Raw genomic sequence first — 7,183 nt, forward strand, 5'->3', positions numbered from 1 at the left:
TAGTTCGGGGGCTACCCGATTGTTTGTATTGCTTGTGCTTACCAAGAGATTTGTTGGAGCTCTGGGAGAGCTGGATTGTCCACTAGATGTTAAGATTGTTGATGATAGGTCTTTTTGATGGGGTTTCAGCATTCTAACACTTCCTAAGTGTACATGCAACCCTAATAAAACTTGGATCTATGTTTGTCTAAATACACGCAAAAATTTGGTTTCCAAGGTTCATAATCCTATCTAGCATACATGGGAACTTTAATCCTAAGAGGATAGCTAGAAATACATACCTTGTAGTTGATTTTGATTCATTGAAACCTTGTGAGCCTAGCACCCCAAACGTGATGCCTCAAATTCTTCACACAACACCAAATTCCTTTGGAATGACTTTAGAGAGTGAACACACTCTAAAATCTGCCTAGCCCTCACTTCTCTTTGTGTAGCCGATTTTGGTGGATAGTATGTTCCTTATATAGTGTGACTTATCTAGGGTTACACCATGTAAACCCTAATGTGTCATGAATCTTCATTTCAATGACCCATAGGTTTGTAACTCCCATAGAGCATCCTATGGGTTTAACCCAACTTGATAATCCATGGAGTCTCTTAGCCTACTATACAAGTTATGGATGATTTACATAATCAACCCATATATTTAATTACTTATCTTTTAATCACTTAATTAATTCTAAATTAATTCTTGATCAAACTAATTAAATAATACTGTTAATATATTAGAACTTATAATATATTAATAAACCACAAGTGTTATTTCTCTCATTTAGTCTATCCAATTGCATGGTGCCATGCAACCCAAATGGACCATGCCGGATCGGGTCAAGTACATACCAAAAATAGTTATGGACTTAAACACCTTATCCAACAGCCTCCCACTTGGATAAGTCTAATAACTATAATTGCAAGTATAACTTCAGGAACCGATCAACAATCGTAGCTCTTTCAAGGTTTCTCGGAACTGAGAAGATGATGATACGCCATTTAAGATAAGTGATCATATAATCCTCTGTTCCAGATATCATCCGGACAAATACATGGAAAAATGTATTACTTATTGTCCAACAGTTTGTTTCTCGATTTCCGATTTGTTTGACAAAGAACTTAATTGAACACATCAACTTAGTTCTGACCGGGCCCGGTACATGGGTCAAAAAAAATCATCAAGGGGCCCAGATATCAGCTTCTAATCCAAGAAGGAACATATAAACTTTGACTAAAATGTTTGTTCTACCACTCATTGAATTATACACAAAAGCACGTTTTATAACATCGAGTTACCATTGTGTTTACATACAATCAATGCATAACCAACTCACAAGTAACAAATCATATCTCTAGGCTTGAAGACTTATATGATATTACCGTCTCAAGATCACTGGAGATAAATTCCATGAAGTGACTCCAGTGAGCGTGGGTTGAGTCCAATGCTCAGACCTTATGAGCACTCGTGATTGTTGTAGCCATGCCCAACACCTTAGACCTCTGCAACCAATCTTGACAGTCTTGATTCATACCTACTTCCGACATATGACCGACTGTGGAGCTTCAAATAATATGATATACCAAACATAATTGTTCTGGAAGTCAAAACATGAAAAATAAATATAGCAAATGATCGACAAGAGATAGCAACACTTTACTCATAAATAAAACACCTTTTATTCATCATCTAATGTCAATTACACTTTACAAATTTCGAGGTTATCTAACTACTAAATCTAATATCATCCTTCATCCCTATGCTCCGAGCATGCTGGAGATGCTTAACACGAGTCAGTCCCTTCGTGAGGGGATCTGCTGGATTCTCATTCGATGATACCCTCTTTGCCACGAGGAGTCCTTCTTCTATTCGATGTATGATGAAATGGTGTTTTTGGTCGATGTGTTTGGATCTCCCATGATCCCTTGGTTCCTTGGCTAAGGCAATATCACTTTCACTATCACAAAAAATTTCCATTGGCTTCTTAATAGCTGGTATAGCTCCAACGTTTCCAATGAAGTTCTTCAGCCATATAGCCTCCTTTTCTGCCTCGCTAGCTGCTATATACTCTGATTCTCAAGTTGAATCAACCACTGTCTCTTGCTTGGAACTCTTCCAATAAATTGCTCATCCGTTTAAGGTAAAGACCCAGTCTGACTGAGAGTGGAAATTATCCCTATCAGTCTAGAAGCTAGCATCACTATACCCTACAACTCTCAAGTATTCACTCCCACCAAGGGTAAGGACCCAGTCCTTAGTCCTCCGTAGGTACTTGAAAATATTCTTTACAGCAGTCCAGTGTGGCTTGCCAGGGTTCCCTTGATACCTGCTAACCATGCTCAAGGAAAAGGCTACATCCAGTCGTGTACACGTCATAGTATACATGATCGATCCTACAGTCGAAACATAAGGTATTCAACTCATTTCTGCTATCTCAGACTCAATACTAGGGCTTTGTGTCTTACTCAATTTAGCGTTACTCTGGATGGGTAACTCTCCTTTCTTGGAGTCCTGCATGCTAAATCTCTTCAGCACCTTATCCAATTAGGTACTCTGACTAAGTCCAATTAGTCTTTTACTCCGGTCTCTCGAGATCCTTATCCCTAGAGTATAGGCAGTTTCTCCTAGGTCCTTCATAGAGAAACACTTCCCAAGCCAGGACTTAACTTCCTGCAAATTTGGAATGTCATTTCCTATGATTAGTATGTCATCCACATACAATACCAAAAAGCTAACTATACTCCCACTAGCTTTGACATACACACAAGATTCATCTTTACTCCTAGAAAAGCCAAACTCTTTGACTTTCTCATCAAAGCGAAGATTCCATTTGCAAGGTGCTTGCTTTAATCCATAAATGGATTTCTCAGGCTTACACACTCTATTAGGGTACTCTGTATTGACAAAACCCTCTGGATGACTCATGTAAACATCCCCAACTAACTTTCCATTAACGAAAGCGGTTTTGACATCCATTTGCCATATTGCATAATCATGAAATGCAGCTATGGCTAACAGAACCCTAATAGACTTAATCTTGGCCATTGCAGAAAAGGTCTCATCATAATCAACTCCCAGAGTTTGTGAGAAAGCCTTTGCAACAAGTCGTGCCTTATAAGTGTGTACATTACCATCCATGTCGGTCTTCTTTCTTGAAGATCCATTTGCACCCTACAGTCTTACGACCTGGTACATTTTCAACCAAGTTCCAAACTTGATTGTCAAACATGGATTGTATCTCGTTGTCCATTGCCTCTTTCCATTTGGCTGAGTCAGGGCCTACCATGGCTTCCGCGTAACTGTTAGGTTCATCCAGACCTATCAGTGTCTTATCACTGATAAGTGTATCACATTCTGCAGTAATATGGAATCCATAGTAATGCTCAGGTGCATTGCTAATCCCTGTGGAATGTCTCAGAGGTACAAACATGTCAATTAGCTCAACAGGAGTTTCCTCCTCAAGTTGAGTGCTAGGGTTTGAAGTTCCTTCACCACTTGACTCTTGAATTTCTTCAAGGTCAACTTGCCTCCCACTGTTTCCTTAGCTTATGAACTCTCTCTCTCTCTCTCTCTCTCTCTCTCTCTCAAGATAGCCCTCCTTGCTACAAAGACCACATTTTCACTAGGTCTGTAGAAGGGGTAACCAAAGGATTGCTGTGGGTAGCCGATGAAAATACACCTCTCTCTTTGAGGTTCGAGCTTATCATGAGTATCGTGTCTCACAAAAGCCTCGCAACCCCAAATATTGATGTGGTCTAGTTTGGGTACTTTACCAGTCCACATATCATGAAGAGTTTTGGCAACTTTCTTTGTAGGTACTAGATTAAGGATATGGGTGGCAGTCTCTAGGGCATACCCCCAAAATGAGATTGGTAGCGAAGCTCGACTCATCATGGAACGAACCATGTCCAACAAGGTTCGATTATGCCTCTCAGCTACACCATTCAACTGCGGTGTCCTGGGAGGTGTCAATTGTGAGACAATCCCACATTCCCTAAGATAGTCGAGGAACTCTAAACTAAGATACTCACCACCTCAATCGGATTGAAACATCTTAATGTTCCTGCACAATTGATTCTCGACTTCCTGTTTAAACTCTTTAAACCTTTCGAAAGTCTCTGACTTATGCTTGATTAAGTATACATATCCATATCTACTGTAATCATCAGTAAAAGTCAAATAATAACGATTAGCATCCCTTGTGGCATGTTTAAAGGGTCCGCACACATCCTGTTGAGAATTGTTATCGAGAATTTAGAACAGAAAAGATAGATTTGAATGAATTAAGATGAAGAACACAGAGAGTAAATATTAATCAGATCTTATATTGATAAAGTCTGATTACAGAGTTAAGCAGAAGTGAGTTCAAGCATTCATTTTACAACTTCTAGCCTAAGTCCCTATTTATAGGGAACCATCAAAAAGTATACTAAGTCTATACATTTTATCTTCGCATAAAAATGACTTAGTAAAATAACATAAAATGCGAAACTATACAAAACACTCTATTCGACTTTTACAATATACATCAACATTCTCCCCCTTTGTGCAAACTCTAGAAAAGCATTCACACCTTCATCATATGCATTTGATAATCTACTAGAGGATATCCATGATTTATCCATTAAACATTTGTTGCCAACCTACATAATTATTTACCATATAAAGCAATAATGATTACGCATGTTTAGGGAAAAAAACTATGCAAAAACAAAACTGTACAGGGCCAAAACTATACAGGGACAAAAAAATTGTACAGGGGCCAAAAACTGTACAGTGACAAAACTGAAGCAGGGACCAAAACTGTATAGGTTATCAATTACTTTTTCAGCATCCAGTTACTTTTTCAGCTTGTTTGAATATTTTTATGTGTTTGGTATAAAATTTTATGAACTTCTACAAAAATTTGAAAATTAGAAATACTTTTAAAATTTTGAATATGATCTTTTGTAGAAATTTGAAAGTTAAAAATGGGCTAAATAGGTGTCCAACACAAAACCACCTGCAAACCCGTTACTTCATAATTTATGTGTTTGACCTTTTTACCCTTGGGTGGTCAATCTGTTTAAAATTAGCTTTATTTTTCAATATGTAATTAGCTAACTGTAATATTTTCTTTAATAAATACAGATTGCTCCAAGCCCAATCTTACAAATATAAATACATGCATTTGATATTTGGTTTCACCTATTTTTAAGAATGGGAATTAGTGAAAGTTGTGTTAGTTAGATAGAAAGTAATTGCCATAATTAGGTATTAACTGTCAGTTGACAGTTACATTCTAAAAATGTATAAATATTTATGTTTGATGTTAATTGTGATTAATACTGCATAAGAACTTCCTATAGGTATGGCTGTTCTTTGTTGTTTGTTTGTTTCTTTCTTTCTCTTCTGTCTTTGTTGGTTAATGAGTTGATGTTTCTACTTGTTTCCATTCCTGATTTAATGTGGCAGATTGAGGTTAGTAAAATTTTCATCACACGTTGATTAATTATCATTTTATTATTATTTAAAGATTATTGAATTCATTTGTATGAATCCTGTGAAAGGGTGAGTACCTAAGATCTATAAAAGATCTGTTAGAAAAGGTTGTTTTTATTATCTGTTTCTGTGAAAGGTAAACACTCTGTTGCTCAAGGTTGTTTTTATTATCTGTAATAACTTTAGTTATAGATTAATTATTGTTTTTGTTATAATATCATTGAATTGATTTGTATGAATCCTGTTAAAGGGTGAACATGATGGATCTGTTAGAAAAGAAGAGGTGCAGGTGTTATATGTATTGCTTGTAGAGTAGCAAGAAGCTTTTTGGATGACATTCTTTTTAATCTCATTCTGTTGAGCTATATGTTATATGTATTGCTTGTAGAGTATGTACAATATATGTTAGGCTTTTGATTATTTTTAATGTTAAGTTAAAAAGGCTTGGATATTTTAAACGAATATTCACAAAAATGAATTTTTAATCAAAATAATAAAATAGAATCTATATTAGAAAATGAAAAATAAAAAACTTATGTACCCTAGAAAATAGATAGATTAAAAATAAATACCTTTATGTACCCTAAAAAATAGATAGATTAAAAATAAATACCTTTTCTTACCTGAGTATGTGGAATATCAGTGTAATTTATAGCAGAAACTGTTGCTTTATCACCCTTTGAGCCTGCAGCAAGTAACAAAAAAATTGTAACTCATTGTAACTATATGCATATTGCAATGCACAATCACTCATAAATCCAATTAAAAAGACTTTTTAGTTGTTAAAATCGCCTAAGAGCTTTCTAAAACTCGAATGTTGTAAGTTTCTTGAAAAGACTTCACTAAAGTAACTAAAAATCACGTTTTCATAAAGCACGCAATGCTGTCAACTCAGAAATCATGCCCGTTTATGCTTTAGTGTGACCATGAAACTAACCACAGTCAGATTATGTCAAAGCCTAGAAACATCTCATTCATCAATCCTATTATAAGTATACAAAATGAAAAGCTAGAATAGTAATTTTTGCCATGTAAGCTAATGTTTTTGGCAGTGCCCATCATACCTACTTGCATGGGAAACCAGGGAGATCAACCTTCTAAATGACTAAAAGTAGGTTCTACTCCTAATTGCATTTGATCATAAGTGAAAATGTTTCTTGTAGGAATGAATTAATAAGTGGAGGAGATACTAACCGTGTAAGATGCACAACACCAAGCCACATACTGGTGTAGTTACCACCCAGATCATTGCACTTTTAATCCTCTTGCCAATAGTCCTACAAGAAAAAATAGTTAGAAGCATAAATACATACACTTTCAATGTTTAATATGCTCTAATGATGTGGGCCCCATTAGGACAAGACACAACATCATAAATTTATGTTGATTACCAACAAATGATGTGGTGTTTGTATTGAACAGGTTGAACTAATGCGTGGTTTAGAAGATAGAGATGATGAATACAAGACAATGTTAAATGAGAAGCTTCAAGTTACAGATGGCAGTGGTTTGATACAGGTGTACAGAAAAGAATCGACTTTATTTTTAACAAGATGAGATGAATGTTTTGTTTGTTTGTAGCCAGAAGATTTGTTGCAATAAAATCAGAATTTTCTTTAGACAACAGTTTTGTGTTTGTCTTTTTTTGCAAATTATGCACCTATTTGAAACAAAACAAAACAAAATGCTGAAGGTAGTCATAAGAAAAGGTAG

The sequence above is a fragment of the Lactuca saligna genome, chromosome 3, assembly GCF_052625555.1.
Source record: "Lactuca saligna cultivar CGN05327 chromosome 3, ASM5262555v1, whole genome shotgun sequence".
Classification (NCBI taxonomy): domain Eukaryota; kingdom Viridiplantae; phylum Streptophyta; class Magnoliopsida; order Asterales; family Asteraceae; genus Lactuca; species Lactuca saligna.